Here is a 19581-nt window from a genome sequence, read left to right as displayed (position 1 = left end):
CTATGATTCTGTGGTGTTTCTATGACATTGCAACAGAAAGGTGCTTTCTGAGAAGACAGAATTTATTTTCTCTGTTTCAGGTTGTCCTATGAAGCAAAATAATTACTCACTTTAAGCTTTTTTTTTTTCATGGTTGTCTTTAGCCTTTTCTTCAACAGCAGATTATGTAAAGGCAATGTTTGTATTTGAAAAATTGTCTCATAGAACAAAACTAGACTCAATAAGCAACCTGATGGAGAGGAGATACTGAATACCAAATTAGTTTGAATACAAACAGTTGTTAAAGAGGTAAAGATCTAAAGACAGATACCAAAGGAGCTGTCTGTGTGGAAAAGATAAGGCGACATAGATCACTTTAATGAGCATTTCAGACAAAATTTAAAATTAAAGTGCTTAAACTTGGCACCAAGAAATGCTGAATGCTTTTCATTCTTTTGAACCAAAATGAGCATAGAAACTCCTTTTTCATCTGGCAGGGTTGTATTTGTCAATCTAAATGCATGGCCTGTCAGAAACAATAAGTATTTGCAGATTCCTTTGAGGTCGCTGGGAGCTGAGTGTTCAGCAACCTTTTAAATCTGACCTGAGTGTTGGTGACGGAGTGCATGAACGTGGCTGCTGGCAGGGAAGGAAAGGGTTAATTAGCCAATTCTCCATGGAGGGGCCCTGGCAGATTTATCCTTATCAGGGTGGGGCCTGTGGGTGTCTGTGACTCTGTCCAGTCTCTGTCAAACCAAGCAGAGGACAAAGGTGTGCAATGAGGCTGGAAGGAGCCCGGCTGCTCCTTGGTCAGCTGCGATAAATCAAGCTGCTTCAACCCCCCTGAGCAGGGGTGGAGTGCTCATGCTTGAAAGATCTCCCTGTAAATGGGCATCACCCTGTTGTGATAAGAATGGTCTTGGCATCAGCAATAATAGGTACACGTTGGCCATCAAGCTAAATTTTATTCATTTACTTTGATTCCTCAAAACCCTTTGTGATGTCCCTGTGCCATTATCTGAGTCTGGCAGTAGGGCAGGGATTTTGTCCCCTACATGTGGCATGTTCTGGCAGTTACTCAGTGTACCAGTTACTCAATGTAACTGGTGAGACCTGCTGGTATCCACGAGGAATAAGAGGGAAAAAAAGAGCTTTATGTCTTTTTGTTTGTTTTTTGTTTGTTTGTTTTTGTTTGTTTGTTTGTTTGCTTGCTTTTTTTTTTTTTTTTTTTGGCTTGCTAATATATATTTTCATTTCAATTGTTCTTAAAATTATTTTCTAGGACTTGCTATTTTGGATTCTTAATGCCATTTTACAAGCTACTCTTGAGAGTCCTGAAAATCGGATACCAGTCATTTCATTAGACAAAATATGAGGTATTTTTGTCCCATGATTTAAGCTGGGTTTTAAGTTGATGCATTTCAACTGTTGTGGAAGTGACCTGAGTCACCCCTAAGGGGAATAAGTCAGAAGGCTCTGATCCGGGCTTTGGAGTAGATGTTGCTCCAGATCTTCTGACTGAGTAAATCAGGACTTTGGGAAGCCTCAGTTCATGCTAGCAACCATCTGAAGAAGAGGCTGGGACTGTCTCAACATCTTGTGGAGCACTGTGGCCTTTGATTTGTTGCTTTCTGGTTGCTTTGTAAGTCCACCCAGTGTGACAGACTGTGCAGGGGGGAGAACATCTCCATCTGTTATCTTGATTGCAGTTCTAGTTCTGTTAGTTTAGACAATGTCAGTATCTTGCAAACTCAAGGTATCTTGACTTATATAAGTTTTGCATTCTTATCCTTTAAAAAAAAACAGCCATACAAAGCTGGGAGATAGCCCAGCTTCTTAGTCATGTGATAGGAAAGCAAAAACATGTCAATGTACAATGCTTGCTTGAACCACTGCTGAAAAAGATGTCCTAAGCACTGTCTCATGAACTTCCTCATTACATCAGTGTTACATTATTTTGGATAAAATGTTGTAGGAGACTTGAGGTGAGCCATTTACTCTGTCTTAAAGCCTCTCAGTGGGCTGGAGGAGAGGAGAAGTCACCGTAAAGGCTGGGAAGAAAGCCTATATTTGACTCCAAGGTTTTGACTGAGCTGTTAGGTGAGAATTTAGTTTCATCTTGGATGAAGGGAGAGCTGCAATTTTTGCTAATAAACAGAACAATATGTGAAACTTTTCAAGAAGATAATGGACCATGCAGACACCTTTAATTGATTTATGGCTTCTTTGTCATTTTCTTAGATTTCTGTGCACTTCACAAGGACAGTGAAAAAATAATAATAACAAGTGATGTCCTGATTTTCTAAAAGAAGCTTTCTGGGAGATCAGGAGGTGTGGCAGACCACCAATATGAGCTGATTGCATCAAGTAAAAGCTCAGTATTTTTTATGCCCAATTTCACTCCTTATATATAATGATATACTCTCTTTTTTTTTCTCTCTGGAAATTTTACATCTTCATTATTTACCCATGATGAAAAGTAAATGAGTTTGTCCTCCTTGACAGCCTCATGGAGTAATAACACTTGAAAGGAATTTACTGTTCGTGTTTTCTTCTTGATTTTAAATGTTTCTTATACCTTCTGCCTTCTTGTGTTCTGCCTGTCTGCTGTAGGAATAACTCTTCCAATTTTATCTGGTACAATCTTTTAGGAAGCTTCAGTCCCTGGAGTCTTTCTTGAATTGTTTAGAAAACAAAAAATCATCGAGTTGTATTTGAATCAAAAATATTTTCCTTCTTGTATTTGTATAATATGTAAATTACATTTGGACTCCTGGAATTTCTGAAATATGGTACCTTCTAGAAATAATAGCTACCAAGCAAGCAGCCTCAAAGTAAACAGTGCGTTCGCTGAGACTGCAGGTTTTGAGGCCATGCTAATGAAGTAAGTGCTGTCCTTGGGGAGGCATTTCTCTCCTTTCAATGACAGTCTTTACATCTCAGAAAACGTAACTCTCTTTTCTTGCTGCAGTATCTCAAGAAACGTACACTTGGTTGAAAATTTTTGCCAATTCTAGAAGTTGGCAGGCCCCTTACCTGGGTATACCTGGCTACACATATTTAACAGTGACACTGCATTGTGATTCATCCATCCTCCACCACAGTAGTGCAAGCATCAGCCAGACCCCTACATGAGTAGTGTAGTCAGCAGGAGTGATGAGCTGATAGCACATGTTCGGTCCCATTTTCATCAGAGCACTGAAGTCAGTGTAGCACTAGTTTAGCTCATCACCTGTTTCTCCAACCTTCCCATATGGCATTTATTGTGTAAAAGGATTTAAATAACCATTTATATAAGATGTTGCTGAGCAGCCACGTGGAGGATGTCAAACCACTGGGAAAATGACCGTTTTTCATAAGATTAATAATGCTGAAAAAAGTGCAGTCTTCATGATTGAAGACAGCTGCTTAGTGGGGAAATGTAATCCTGGGGACAGCTTCTAGGAGCCTTGGCTTGCTCTGGTTTCTTAGCATGGCCTCTGCCATAACTTCTTATGGGACTGTGGTGGTGTTCTTACCTAAAGTTGATTTGCAAAATGTGCAGGATATTTTTGTTGTCAATGTTATTCCTAGTGACCTGGTAAAAAGGAAAGAGTGCAAATGAATTAATGAGAAGTGTCTGGACATGCCAGGTGTTGGTGGTCAGCTTCTGCCCGGAAGGCATAGAAAGCAGTCTGCAAAGTTGTAGTAGGAGTCTCCTGTCCTTCAGTCTGTTCTGGATTTGTGAGGAGCTCTTTTTGCAGGGGAAGTTAAAAAAAAAATAAATAAACCTGAAGAATTGTGAAGATGCCTTATGTTTGAGAGAAAAACACATGCTTCATGCCCCAAAGTGCTTGATCTGGCACATAAATTTACTCAACAAATACACTATTGTATACTTTATTGAGGAGTTTGGTATGTATGCATTTAGGCAAGGATCCGGCAGTTCACTTGTCTCTCTGTTATTTGCTGGTACCTGAATAATAATAAAAATCCCCCAGTAGCATTGGCTTTGTGCAAAGTTCTGGGTATAGCGCAACAAACTAGTAAGTACCAAATTCTGTGGTACTGCGTACTTGTGCAAATGTGTGTGGTGCATAGGAATAAATGAGATGGTAAATTAACACACTATTCATAGTATTTTTGTGTTAACTTTTTATTGTATTTTTTCCATCCAGTTTGGGGTGAATTTTAATTTCTGCAGTGTTTTTAACTGTCTGGAGAAAGACTGGTGTCTGTACAGAAAGCATGTATGGTTTGTGGCACTCATTATAAAGCGTTTAATGATTGTTTAGGGATGACCTGGGGAACAGTCTGAGGTTATATTTAATTGCATGTAACTACAGGACATGGAGTAAACAGTGATCCTATTGCCCTTTGCGAAGTAGTCCTATAGCTTCCCTTGTGTTAGATCTGGTGCTCTAGTTAGATCTGTGGATTTAGGATAAATCAGTTAAACCAGCCAGGCTGATGGGGAAAAGGCTGCTGAGAGAGGGATCTAATGCTTTCTGGCTTGCTTTGAAGGTCAGATACAATGTCTGGGTCTAGCTGTGAGTGAGCTTAGAGGAAGGAGAAAAGACTCTGCTTTTCAGCAGTCAGCATTTACACCGTGAAGTATGTGTAATGCAAAGCTTCATGCTTAGAAAAACACCACCACATATTCTGATTTGTTGTTCAAGTGTTACCCTTTGAGTCCGGGGACTATAACCCTCCTTCCCTCCCCAATGAGCCATGGTTCTGGCACATGGTTGTTCAGCCACTTTTGATGGTTGCTGTCAGTTCCAAGGGAATTTGACACTGTATGTGGTTCTTGCAGTTGAATTTGAGAAACAAGTACATCATTTTATTTTTTTATTTTTTGGTAAAGTTGTAATGGTAATGATATCTGACCACATTTTTAATAATATCAGGTATATACCTATATGGGTATATATGCTTTGAAAATTTCTTATATTACATAGTTCAACAAGGCATTTGTAAAACTGAAGATACAAGGTTCAAAGTACTTGAACTTCCATGCTGCTGGCAAAGTAAGAGTATCTCTTGAATAAATTCTATAGAGAGCTACTATTTAAAAAATAGAAAGAGATTCTTGTGGTTCTGCGGAAAAAAATACCATTCCACATAGCACAGAAACTGTAGCCAATTTAATAAGTTTGAGTTACATTTTAAGCAAAATATTAACCTTTAAAAAAAAAACTACACATTTTACTAGTCCTGGGTCATAACTGTTCTTTGTAAATGACAAGTGTGTTTTTTTTTTTACCCTCACATTCATAAATGAAATGAGGAAGTCAGAGTGGTCCAGATCACATCATCAGCTGAAAAACCTCTCTCTTCCACAGATAATGCCAAAGCCACAAACACACAAAACTGTTGAATAAATACTTTGTCATCTAGTGTCTGATCCTGGTGTAGGAGAAGTGGTGTAGTTCTTTCATCTTATAGTTGAAGTCTCAATGTTAAATCCTTTTCAAATGTTTTTAATATATGATGTATTTTAGTAAGTCAATAAATAATTGAAATTGCATTTCAGAAAAATAAAAATACTGTCATGTAAATTTTGCTTAAGTGCATATTTATTTTATATATGGTTTATAAAGTTTTTGTGTTGTCTTTAAATTGTGATTCACTCAATTGCAGTATTCACAAGGCACTCATTTTTCATAGAGATGGTAGTTTATAATAGGTAAAAGATCAAAGAAGAAAAAAATTCAAATCAATATAAAATGGATACCAAATAGTTCATTCTCTTAATAAGGCAATTTGTGCTTTTTTCTTACAACTCAGAATTCATTTCCTGTCTGTTGTAGTGTTTGATTAAGTTTACTCTTTAGCTTTGAAAAGTCTCTGAAAGCACCTAACCCTGTGTAAAGACCTGGTCCTGGGTAGTGCTCATTCATCCATCCACTTTTGTACAGATTTTGTGCTTATTATTGTGATAGCTCTATTCAAGACTGCCTTCTTGGGTCACTGTTAGGTATGATTATGAAATGTTTTTTTTTTAAGCTGAGTTAAATATTCAGATGAAAAAGCATTTTGTCTGTATGCTTCTACCTTCCTGTTTTAGAAGTTTTTATTCAGATGGAATATTTTTCCTACCCAAATCAGTAGTAAAAATGTGCACTTTTAAAAAATAAAATAAAAATGCCTAGCCAGATTATTCATTGTTCACGTATTTTCCTTATCTATCTACCATTGCTGTAGGAGAGACATTCTTGCACATTTCATTAGGGTCTTTAGCCAGTACAAAAGCAGATTTTTAAGCCCATCCAACCTGACTGTCTTCTGTGGCTAAATGACTGGATTTAGAGATGAGGGCATAAATGTCATTCACAGCTATCTTGACAGTAAGTAGGCTTTTTGCACTGTATCGTACAGTATTTTTGTTTGAGTTGTGCCACAGACTGGGTGGGCAGAAGAACAGTTGGATGATGGGGCTTGTGGGGTTGTGGTTCGTGCTGCGTGCTGCCTGAAGGCTCATGACATGGTCTGTGTGGGACCTGTCACATTGAATGGGGGACCCAGCTGGTGATGGTGAGCACCCTCACTGAGGTTGTCTTCTGGGGGGGGACAGGCCAGAGGGATGGGGCCAGGAAGAACCTCATGGGACACAAAAAAAACAAGTCCTACCCTCTGGGAAGGAAGAGTGCCTTGCAGAACCCCAGGCTCTGGTGGCAGCAAGGGCTGTCAGTGCCCCAGGCCTCATGATCAGGGCACAACCAGCAGATCGATGGAAGAAATCAGCTCCCTCAACACACATTAAACCTTATCTAGATGGTGGGTCTAGTTTTGTGTGCCTCAGCACAGAAAACATCCATAAACCAGAGGGAGTGCAGCAAAGGCCCCCTGGCTGGCCAGGGCTGGAGCAGCTGATACTTGGGGAGAGGCTGTGGGAGCAGAGGTGGCACTGGGGGGACCTCAAAGCTGCCTTTTAGGCACCAGTGAGGAGGTGATGGCTGTTTGCAACAGTGCATGGTGAGCCACCAAGAGGCAACAGAGGAACTGAAACAAGGGAGTTTCAGGCTGGATGTAAAGGAAAACTTAAGAGCGAACAGCTTGTGCAGGCTCCATCCGTGGGGGCTTCCAGGGCATGAAACCAGATCAAGCCCTGAGCAACCTTGTCTGATGTCAGCTGCCCCTGCTGTGAGCAGGAGGTTTTTCTGGGCGAAGGACTTCCCAGAACTCTAGTTTTGTAGTCCGTTCTTTGCTGTGTATTCAACTTCATGTCTTCTACCTTCTACTTTCAGTGTCCCAGGTCATTGCAAAATCTTCTGGACCACTACTACCCTAGCCCTAGACCCTTCTGCCTGTTTAATGGTGGGAGGTTGACTGCATGTTTGCAGTGCAAGCATTCCTAAATAACCTCTGCATATCTCTTGCACTTCACTGTCCCTTTTTTAAGAGTCTGAGTAGTATTGTGTATTATCTCAAGTTACTGCAAAGCTTTGAACTGTGGGTATAAGCAATTTAAATGAACAGGGATGGGTTATTTTCTTGATCATTGATTGATACGTTGCTCTGATAAAGCAATGGCATAACTGGAGAAACATGAACAACTTTCACAAAGCAAATAATGTATCTAGCATCTAACACGGGGCACTGTCAACAGTGATACAATCAAAGACTTGCTGTTGCTTTTTACTAAGCTTGAAGTCAATGAAAAGTTAATGGGTTGTAATTAAGTACTGAAGGAATTGAAGATTCTTTATCAAAGTTCCTAAATTCTGCTTGGTGAATAACAGTAATTGATAAATGCAAACATATTGATTTATTCTTTGTCCGAATTGCTATTCTGTGAATGTAATGGACATTTCCTCCCTAATTAATAAAAGATTGCTTTTGAGAGTTTAATTAACTGTTCTTTGAGCTCTTCATTCATCTAAAATTAAACTTCTCTGAAAATTATGCAACTTTTAAAAAAATTCCTTCTCTGTAACATAAACTACAGAAGCATACATTTACTTGGCAACCACTATTAGTTTGCAAATGGAAAGACTTATGGCTGGAAAAAGCCTGCTGCACCTGTTGTTTTCACTGAACAAATCACCCTAAAGTACACAATCATTCCAGCCTGACACTGTCATTTGTATTGCTAGGAAAGTTTTTCTCATTGATAGTGCATATTTCTTAGAAGTGAGTGAAACCACACAGTTCCCTGAAGTCTAAGTGGTATATTTATGATTTTAATAGGGTCATATAGACCATCTGTCAAATAAAGCACTTTGATTCATGAATAATATTAGCTATAAAGAAAAGTGGTTTAAGTAAGGTTTCAGTGTTGTTTTGTTTTTTTGTTTTTGTTTTTTTTTTTTCCACATCTCATAGAGCCAAACTGAGATGTGCTCTTTGCAGATTGCATGTGTCCATTAGCACCATGTTGAAATTTGACCTTGTTTTTTTCCTAGTAATCAAAATAAAAAGATTATCCAATTATAAACTTTCTGGGACTAATGGATGCTAATCACAGTTGTGGTCAAGGAGGCTTTGGGAATGGCATTTGTGTGCCACTTGAGCGTAGTTTTAAGTGACTTTTGTGCTGACCTGAGCCTGGATTGGTCCTGAAGTTTGTTTAGGACTGCACAAGCTGCTGGTGGCTCTGAAGGGGGGAGTGCGCCATTACATAAAGGGGGCCTCCCCTCTAACTCTTTCCCTCTTTATTTTACCCTAGTCTCTGCCTTTGAGTTGATGAATATTAGATGCTTTCCATTCTTCTCTGTCTCAGATTGACTCTTAGTCACTGGCAGACTCTCAGGCTGACTGGGTGCTCTGCATGAGTACCCACCAGGCTCCTCACCATCCTATTTCAGGGGCGCCTGAAATGATATTACCCTGCAAGCTATAAGACTTCCCTTTTAACAGGATTTTTAACGTAGCACAGGAAGAATTGAAGCCTGGTAAAATAAATGGAAAGAATAATGAAAGGAGCAACTCTAACTGCAGTGTTCATTGGCTGAGATGGAGATGGGACCAAGGCTGGTGGACAGTGTAGCAGCTTCTGTAAGGTCTTTTAAATGTGCTGCAGTGCACTTGAAAAATATAGGATTAAGTCCTGAATCTGGACCAGACTCTTACTATGCGATTCTATTCTCCCAAATTAAAATTACTGGTGCAGTTATGTTTGAGCGTAGAACCCTAAGTGGGTGAGTGAGGTCGTTAACCTGACATTGGTGTTAACTGAGGCATAAGTGACTGTGATCTTACTAGCTGCAAACGGGCAAACAGAGGTCATTGCTGTTAGTGGAAGAAGATGGTTAATGTGTTTGTGCTGGAGAAAGTTATGGGGAAGCTTGGGAGGAAAAGTGGGAGAGGCAGAAAATGTTCCAAGCCACTGCTAATTAAATATATATATATATTCTGTTGTTGTATGATATTATTATTCAAAAGTATTAAGATGTCATAGTACTTGGCGAGTGACTGAAAATTGGATTGTTTTATTCAGTTGAAGGCATTACAGTATGCAAAAAATGCATTAATTAAGGTCTCAGTTTTAGACCTAGAGGGGTTAAAGTTCGCTTTATGCTCACTGCCTCCATTTTTACTATGCTTTATGTCCGCTAAGATTGCAGAGTTATTGTAAGTAAAGGAGAAGGCAACGCTTTTCATCTGGTTCATGCATAATCTGGGAACTATTTGATTTCCAAATTGTAAAACTTGATGTTGGAGTAAATGTAGGAGAAAAATGTTGTGGGAGTGAATCATTTACAAACTGGTCTTTAAAGGCTAGTGGAGATAGAAAAATCTATTTAATCTTCATAAGTAAATATGGAAGTTACTTTTTGACCTCAAAGTAGTCTTTATTAAGGTGAGAAACCTGATTTTCTTGAGAAAAGTTCTTCTAAACTTCCCCTCATGCAGACCTTTTCACTGAAAGGCATTTTAAGGACTATTAAAATGAGGGACTTCATGAAGGGTTGCTCACAGTATTTATAACATTAATTTTTAATAGCTTCTGAATTATTCTGTTTATTTTATGGTTCATATAAGAAGATGGTAAATTTGGTGGCTGTGTTTTAGTGCAGGGAATTCAGGTCAGACTTGCTGAAACTTCCCTTTTCACAGACTGGTTTCCGTTAGTAGCCTAGGAGGGCTTAGTGGAATTGAGTTATTGTCCTCCTTTCTGGTTTTCTTTTCCCATTTTTTTATTACTGTCTCTCTTCATTTGTATGTGTTTTTAATTACACATACTTTTCTGTCTGCTCCTTTTGCAGCAGTCCTTATAACAACATTTTTATTGTAACACTTTAAGAATCCCCAATCAAGAATACATTGAAACTAACTTTTTATTTTGTTTGATTATAACATGTACAAAGGAATCAACTAATATGATTTAGCTCTTCTAGTTATTGCAACCAACCAATATAGGACCAAGAGCAGCCAGATCATAGAGCACTGTTTGGTAGAGTGTAGTTTTTGCTCTTTGGAAAATAGAATATGCATTTAAAACATTGTTTTACCAATTTCCTTAGTGGATCTAGGCAGAAATGCTTGTCATTCAGTGTCCTCCTTGTTTTAGCTTGTGTTAACCTGCCTTTACAAATGGCAATTGAGTTTTCTTTCTAAGGAGATTTTATATTTATGTATGGTGCTTAGCATGGTCACCGGTTTAGTTTTCCATGCAGAAAATAGTTTGGGTTGTTAATAGCGTACTTCATAGGTCCTTATGTTTTAATGGTAAGGTTATTGATTCTTTTCAGTGTTTTTCTTGGCAGGAAAGGCTGTTCTTTCAGCTCTCTTTGCTTCATTGCTGTTAACTATTGCCTGTCATTGGGACTGTGCTTATCATTGTATTGGATTTTCCCTTTAAGTTCATGACGAGTGATACCTAATGATGGAGGTTGGAGGAGCTATCAGAGTAACTTGGACAACCCCCAGATGTATGGCAGACATAAAGAAAATAGCAGTTGCTGTGTTTCTAAAGCATTTCCATGCTGCAGCCTTTTCAGACTTAAGTGCTTGTAATTTGGACCATTTGTTGTCATTTATGTAAATAAAGTAATGAATCCTCTAATGTGCTAAGCAGGATATTAAGTCATCTGCATGAAATTTCCAGATTTATGAACATTTAGTTCGTACAAGTATGGGTGGATTGAAACCAAGGAATATCTTTCCAGATGGCTTGAGCATTTGAGGATGCACTGCCTGGGCCTTCTCGGGAGTAGAATTAAACTCAGATTATCTGAACTGTCATAAATATAAACAATACAAAATCTAGGTGCAGATTTCTTTATTGTTTTAACAAACACGTTCACATCTCCACAGTTGCTCAGACAGCAACGATTTGAAGAGCTGGCTGTTTGTAGACAATTTTTTCAAAACAATACAGTCAGCATTACGGAGGTGCTTGTGATGGTGCTGTATTGACAGTCGGTGACAGAAAGGATCAAATTCAGCACCAGCCACTTGCAGTTTTGACACGCATGAGAACCTTGTGCATAATGTATGATAGAATCATTAAGGTTGGAAAAGACCTCCAAGGTCATCTGGTTCAACCATCCCCCTACCACCAATATCACACACAAGACTATGACCCTAAGCACCAGCTCCAACCTTTCCTTGAACACCCCCAGGCACTCCACCACTTCCCTGGGCAACCCATTCCAATGCCTGACCACTCTTTCTGAGAAGAATTGTCTCTTAATTTCCAATCTGAACCTCCCTTGAAGCAACTTGAGGCCATTCCCTCTAGTCGTACCACTGGTTATCTGCAAGAAGAGGCTGACCCCCAGCTCCCCACACCTTCCTTTCAGGTAGTTGTAGAGAGCAATGAGGTCTCCCCTGAGCCTCCTTTCTCCAGACTAAACAACCCCAGTGCCCTCAGACACTCCTCACAGGATTTGTGTTTCAGCCCTTGACCAGCTTCATTGTTCTTCTCTGGACATGCTCCAGGGCCTCAATGCCCTTCTTCTAGTGAGGGGCCCAAAGCTGAACACAGCACTCGAGGTGCGGCCTCACCAGAGCAGAGTACAGGGGGACAATCACCTTCCTGGTCCTGCTGGCTGCACTATTCCAGATATAAGCCAGGAAGTTTTTGGCCTCCTTGGCCACCTGGGCACACTGCTGGCTCATGTTCAGGTGAGCATCGACCAACAACCCCAGATCCTTTTCCTCTGCACAGCTTTCCAGCCTCTCTGTCCCAAGACTGTAGTGTTGCATGGGATTGTGTGACTAACTTTTAGCTCAGTAACACTGGGCTAAAAGTAATGCTTAATGTAGCATGATGATTCAAATCTTAGTTTGGATTTATAGGAAAAATAAGATTTATCTGTGGTGGACAAAAATACATATACAAAAATATGTTTCTTTGACTCACCCCAAACACTCAAAACAAACACAAAATCACAGAAAACTCATCAGATTACAATAATAGAATATCAAAGTTGGAAGGGACCCACAAGGATCATTGAGTCCAGCTTCAGTGTCCCCAAAGGACTACCCAAAAAATCAGACCATGTGTCTGAGAATGTTGTCCAAACAGTTCTTGAACTCTGGCAGGCTTGGTGCTGTGACCACATCCCTGGGGAGCCTGTTCCAGTGCCCAACTACCTTCTCGGTGAAGAACCTTTACCTGACATCCAGCCTGAACCTCCCCTGTCACAGCTTCAAGCTGTTCCCTTGGGTCCTATTGCTGGTCACCAGAGAGCAGAGCTCGGTGCCTGCCTCTCCACTACCCCTAATGAGGAAGTTGTAGACTGTGATGAGGTCTCTCCTCAGTTTATTATTAATTATTAAATTAAAATTAATTAATTTTAATAGTGTCTAAAAATTTGCATCTGACAAATAGACAAATATTTTTTGTTCTGCTGTTGGTTAAGTCATTGCTCTCAGAACTTTTCACAAAAAAAGGACTCCAAATTGATATGACACTCTCTGTGCCTGTTTGGAGTTTAGACAGGGGCTCTGGCTAACTGTTTTTGCTATAGAAAAGGCATCCCAAATGAATTTTGTTCTGCACCATTATTTTAACACCTGATTATGGAGAGTTCTGTTTCTGCTTATTTGTCTTCCCGTTCCTGTAGATGTGTGGAGATTTTTCTTTACATCTGAGGTCTGTGATGGAGAAAGACTGTGACAGTCAAGAGTGCCAAAGCTAAAGGCAAAAGTCCAAGACAGCTTTTCTTTCTCCTCCCAATCATCAGAGGATGATCACTATCTTGCAGTTGTTCTGTTTTCTTTGTAGTTTTACTTCCTTACAATTGTGTCCACCACAGCATCATTCCTGAGGGTGTTACTGATGGGACTTTGCTGGGTGAGGAGTACCTAAGCTTCTTCATCCTCCTCTTAGTGTATGAATTGATTACCATCACACCTGTAGTTTGTCTTTGTTCCAGTCACTTCTTATAGTCACTTTTATTTTGCCCATGCTGGTAATGTAGAACTTGAGGATAAAGGAGGAATATTGAAACAACAAAAATGGCTTATCAATGCATCGCCCATATAGGCAGGATTCTGTCAGTCAAGGTTTGCATTTATTTGTCTCCTGGCATATCCAGTCTGTTCCTATTTTGTACCGGTTTCCTCTTTTCTTCATTCCAAGATTTCATTCAAACCATCATATAGGCTTATTTTCTGCAAGGCATGTTTATCTTCTGTAAGACTTTAAGCTCTCCATGTTGTATTTTTGATATGTTAGAGCTCTTCCAAAGGTTATTCTTTTATTAAGAGGTAGTTGTTTGAAAATGATGATGCAGAAAGCTAGAGAAGGCTTGTAGATATGCTAAAACAAATTAGCAACTAACATTTGAATGTAACATGTTCTCCGGAGTAAAATGTCAGTGCAGTGCTTCATAGATTAGACTGTCCATAGTTTCACTTATATAATTTCAGAAGAGATTTTGAAACTTCAACACTTTTATTAAAAACTATTAAAGTTATAAATATGACAAAAGATATTTTGTGCGTATCTTCAAAATGCTTTAAGAATCTAATGTGAAATAACTGCAGATGTGGAAAGCAATATTCATATGTTATCTAAAAATGAAGTAATGGTAATAATCTCCTGTGATTTATGGCTGATGGGGTATTCCTTTAAGAACATATTGGAGCTAAACTTTTATTTGAGATGATTAAAATATCAGAGAAAGTGAAACAACTTTAAGATTATATATATTTTAGCATTTTTAATCATTACAGCTAGCGTAGTATCAAGAACAGTCCAATCACACATCCATTTTGTAGACTTTAGTAAATAATTTGCATAAGGAATCAGCCTTTGAGTTTTCTATTATTCAGTGAGTGGTTGCTATATAGAAAAAGGTAAAATTCTGGAAAAAAAAAAAAAGTATTTGTTATGAGTTGCATGGACAGTTGCTCTCAGCTGAATGCTTGTTTTGGAACTGCATAGTGATTAACATCATCACACCAGTACAACATACCCAAGTCTACCATCCCAGCTGGCACCAACTGGAAATCATAGTAACAACCTTGGCAGTTCAAATGTTATCAGATGTGTTTGCGCACAAATGCCCCATTGCTTTGATCCATACGTCCCATCCAATGAGTGGAAGCTGTTACACGTGTGCAAAAGTGCTCAGGCTCATAGAACCCTTCAGGTGGGAGAGGCAACCAAGTACAATGGTCAAAAAGCACCCTGAGGACAGAACACCACCAGGTCAGGGATAGCTGTGATTAGAAAAATCGTAACCATGACATACTTAAGTATATGTAAATACTTTATTAGCAGGCTGCAGATCTGAGTACTCAGGAAAATAGGGGATTTTAAGGTATTGAACCAAAGACATCATAAGATGTGGAAGTGACAGAATAATAAAGAGAATTTATTCTGCCCTTTCTGATAGCACTTCTGGTTTGGGGGCAGAATAAGGTGTTCAGATTCCATACTTCTACCTGAAGGCTTCTACATTTAAGAAAGGTTTTGCTATGGTTGCTTAATTTTCTAAAACTTCAAGAAAAAGAATTAAACTAGACCTGAAGGGTTTCTCTCTGATTTTGATTTTGATTTTTTTTTTATTATTATTATTTTTTAAGTCTTGGAGCTGGGATTGAATTTTTATAGCTGAGTAGTAAATCTCTGGAACAGGGCTTCCTTATAGAAATGACAACTTGGTTTTAATTATAGCATCTTCTAGGCAGCTATTATATTACAACAGGACCCTTAACAGACTTTATTTTTTAAGACCATATTAAACATATTAAACAGGACTTGAAATAATTACTGCTTGCTTTCTGTTGGAGGGTTCACCTGTCACTGAATGACTGACTAGATTCCTTTTACCTGGTTTATTTTTCCAATAAGATTTTTTTTAGATGTGTGAAATATTTTAAAATGAATCTCAATATATTGAACATGAAACCCTTTCTGTATTATACATACTGTACAACTATTTCAGTAATCATATAGGGGAAAATAAAGCACTGGCACAGAGTTCTAAGAAAGCTTTAACATCTGCAAAATTAGCTTGTCACTAATTTTGCATGCTTCAGTTACTAGAAAATGTACCTCTCTGATGCATTAAACTTTTTTTATCACATTACATACCTATCTGTGATTTGCATCTGAAATTGTTTTCATCACTGATCTTGTTCTTTTTTTGCCTTTACATTTATTTCTCATTTCACACTGAAAATGTTATACCATCTGGTTACTTGCTCAATTTTGTAAAGAGAAGACTTCATTAATTTACGATTTTAACTTCTGCACCTGCAACTTCCATTTACTCATGTACCAGTTGTTGCTTCTTAATAGTGTTGAAACACTCTGCTGGATATGAAATATTTGTGTACGTAAGTTACTCTTTTCTTTAGGCAGTTGTAGGTCAAAATGTGGAAGAGGATTTGGTGAAAGAAGAGTGAGGAGAGATCTCTAATCATCATTTTTCCTACAGACCAAGAAAACACCACATAGTAAACCACATGGCACCAGCTACCAACTTTTCCTGCTTTGCATGCTAGGGATCCTCTCCTCTACCCAGCTCTTTATGTGGGAATGTAAACTAGAACTTCATGGGTGCCCAAAAAAGGAAATTTCAAGCTTTGCAAATGCTTTGTTTGGATTAATAACATCTCTAGTCATGTTTCCTTTATCCCAAGGGGCACAAACGTTACTTAAGTTAATAGCAGTATAATAACCTACTTAATATGCTATGGTAAAAATGCCTTCTGTTACCTAACTTGCAACAAATTCTCACTGTCATATTTCAGCAGTAATTTATTTTCTAGGCAGGAAAGAGGAGACTTGTATTTTGAAGCTAATAGGACATCATTTTAAACTGTGTGTGGAAAGTGTATGGTATTCTAAAAATACTACTTGCTCACATGTATGTGGCTATTCAAAAGCAGAAACTGCACTGTTGGTCCCCTAATATTAATTTATATTGTGTAAGGCAGTGACAGACTTTATTCTTTGACCCAAAGCAGTAGAATACTTCACCATCACCTGACAAACAGAAGTACTTTGATGCTTAATGGTATGTTACATCAATGAGTTGTGTTCTTTCTAGGTAGTTCAAGTTGGCTACGTGAAATCTAAGGGAAAAGGGGTTGGGTTGGTTTTGGTGGTTTGCTGTTTTTTCTTGGTCTGTTTTTTGTGTGTCAGATTTTTTTTTTCTTTGTTTGTTTTTAAAGCAGTTCAAAAGAGTGCCTTGGGGCTTCAGAAAGACCTGATGAAAGCCTTGATGCCTGGGGAGCTTCATTAGGAACCTGTGGAGGAGGAGGAGGCTGGATGGCAGGGAGGGGTCAGCCCAGAGCTTCAAGGGAGCCTGGTGGGGGGACTTTGGCAGGTGGAGTGAGGGTTATGGGGAGTTGGCAGCACCCCTGGGCCACATGCTCTCACGCTGCTTTGTCCCATGAGTGAAGTGATTCACTGTGCCTAGATCCAACCTGAAATGCAATCAGCTGTGCAACATGGGCTTATATTTTGGTGTGTGCTTTTTGTTGTTGTTTTTGAGAGACCTGAAATATAGATGCTTATAGCTGGAATCACCTACTTCACAGCTAAGGGCCTTTAAAATAAACAAACTAGACCTTCTTTGAGAACACTGACACAGACTATAAAATGCTAAAAGAGAGTAATGACCAGAAAGGAAACATATTCCCCAGAGGGGAAATCAGGCACGGGACACTTTAATTGCTAGGACACCGGAGAAAGAAGTTTGGGCATCTCCTGCCAGAGAGATTTAAAATTATAAAATAGATTATAAATAGGCTCTGAATGTTTTCTTGGCAATACAGACTCAAGGTATGGGAAGGCACCTCTGGAGATCTGCCAGTTTGCCCCGTAGTGGTTTGCTCAGGGCTGTGCCTGGCTGGGTGTTGTTCTCACCCATGGACAAAGACTGCGCCACCACTGTGTGCAGCCAGTGCCAGCATCTGACCACCCTCACTGTAAAAAAGCTTTTTCTTAAGTGGAATGTCCTGTATTTCAGTTAGATCCTGTTTCTTCTTGTCCTGTCGCTGGGTACCACTGGGAAGGGTCTGGCTCCCACTCCTTTTATCCCCCATCAGGCATCTATACACATGGATAAGACCCCCCTGAGCCTCCCCCAGGCTGAATAGTCCCAGCTCTCCCAGTCTCTCCCCACAGGACACACTATCATTAGGCAAGTGGATGATGTTGAGGTATCATGATATTACTGGAAAACCTAGTCTTTGACTGACTGGAGTATTCTGGGAATTACTTGTTTGAGGAACAATGTCTAAATTGCCCAATTTCTGCATTGCTGTGCCTCTGCTTTGAGACTGGGAGGTTCTTCCATGTCAGAGGCACATGTCGGTGAGTTCACTGCTGCTTGTCTCACAGTGCACTGGTGTCACTTTTATATCCAAGTGGACAAGACTTGGGGCCCATGCTTTGCCTGTCAGAGGCAGATGGATGTTTCCCTTTTCCCAAACCTAGTTCTAGTTGTGAAGACAGCCTTAGGAAAAAAATGAATTCATGATGTCCTAATTTCACTTAGAAATTAAATTAAGGTTATGTGTAAGGTGACTGTATAGATAGGCTCCTGCTTCACAGAGGAGGCTGCTGCTTCCAAGAGCACCCTGTTCATGCCAAGGGTGCTCAGTTAGGCTGCAGTGTGCAGTAATTTCAGTAGGGTTTTGCATGAGCAGTATTGATTCCCAAATCAAGCCACCTTCGTTTATGCTATCACTCAGAGATGGATTTTACATTGCAATTGTCTTGTGCTTGGGGGAATTAATATATGTATAAATATATATATGTATGCACAGTATCAGAAGCCTTATTATAACTTCTTTAAAACTCTTCTAAGCGTAGAGTATTTGCATTTGATAAAGATATCAGAGTGGAAGATCTTCAAAATAACTCTGTTTGCAAAACAGTCTGGGATCTGTGGAGGGAGTGACAGCACTTCTTAGGTTCAGTGCAGCTAAGATCTCATGCACTCACTGGCTCTTCACTTTTTCTCTGTCTTCTTCACTCATTCCTCACTCCAGTCGTGCGATGAACTCTCCATTTGTGCCCTTGCTTCATCACTGCTTCTTTGCTCTTCTGTATGACCTGCTGTGTGCACACTGCTAATCAGCCCAGAGCTCCCCTCTGGTCTGTCAGGTCCCTTCTGGTTTATCAAAGTCTTTCTGCTCAGAGATACTTTAGTAAAACAATATGCAGCATGTTATCAATATGATGGCAAGATTTGCTATTATAGCACTTAATCTGTACCATACTTGATGCGGCAGCAAAGCAATAGACAATATGCTTTATACAGGAAGCATAAACAATTACCTCTTCAATGTGGGACTCTTGAAAAAATATATGGAAATAGTATGCAAAAATTTGACTGCATTGCACAATTACTGTCTCAGAAAATGAGGAATGTCTGTAATAATTTAGTCATGTTTTCCTGTCTTTTTGCTTGATAAGCATTTCTGCTAAATAACTATTAGTATTTTAGCTCTGGTAGTATTGATTTGTGTGTTTGTTCTAGCTCTGAAATAATACGGTCCCTTGCACTCTGTTTTTGGCATAGCGTCGCGGTTGCCTGGGATATTGAGGAATACATTTTAAAATGCAGTGTGAAGATTTTACTGTAACTGTAGCTGTGATGTTTTCTTTGGCTTACACTCTTCTGTTGTGTTTTGTGTTTGTAGTTTTTTTCTTCTCCCCTTGGAAGTTGTTTGCAAAATTACGGTGAGTGGAATTTTCTTTTTGTGCATCCAAATACTCTGAGACTTGGCACCATTCACAAGCACAGGACTGCCAGAGAAAGTTTGGGAGGCTTTGTCTAGGCATTTTCAAAGGAAAGCACCCAGGAACTGAGGTTTGAAATAATGTAGCCTGAGGTCGTATGCAAGAGGCCAGGCTTTTTGTAGGTACATATATTTCAGTGAAAGAAAGAAAAAGTACAGTGGGCAATACTCTGAGCAATGTTCTTTCCTCGGCAGTGGTGTAAGCGATGCAGGTTAATAATGAGGGATTTAGGCCATTTTTTTTTCCATAACAGGTGATATTTGCTGTCAATCCTTCATTTATTTTGGTGAATTGGAAAATACAACTGTGGGAGAACATGCCTCATTTAATCCAATTTAAGCTTGTGCCATCCCTAACTCAAAGAAACATACCCTTGGTACCAGGCTTTAACCATACAACGCTTAAGCGGTGCAATTTTGGCATTACGATGAAGCAAGCTGCTGACACAGGGAAGCATT

At 39.3% G+C, this 19581-nt stretch overlaps 1 protein-coding gene across 2 annotated transcripts in view; it reads left to right on the top strand.

Annotated features, from left to right (window-relative positions):
- The window catches only part of KIAA1217, a 377584-nt gene that overhangs the window by 107157 nt on the left and 250846 nt on the right, over positions 1 to 19581 (top strand). The gene's annotated exons all lie outside the window — the stretch shown is intronic.

The sequence above is a fragment of the Aythya ferina genome (assembly GCF_964211825.1).
Source record: "Aythya ferina genome assembly, chromosome: 2".
Taxonomy (NCBI): domain Eukaryota; kingdom Metazoa; phylum Chordata; class Aves; order Anseriformes; family Anatidae; genus Aythya; species Aythya ferina.
The sequence above is the reverse complement of the archived record's forward strand: the minus strand, read 5'-3'. Positions and strand labels throughout refer to the sequence as shown.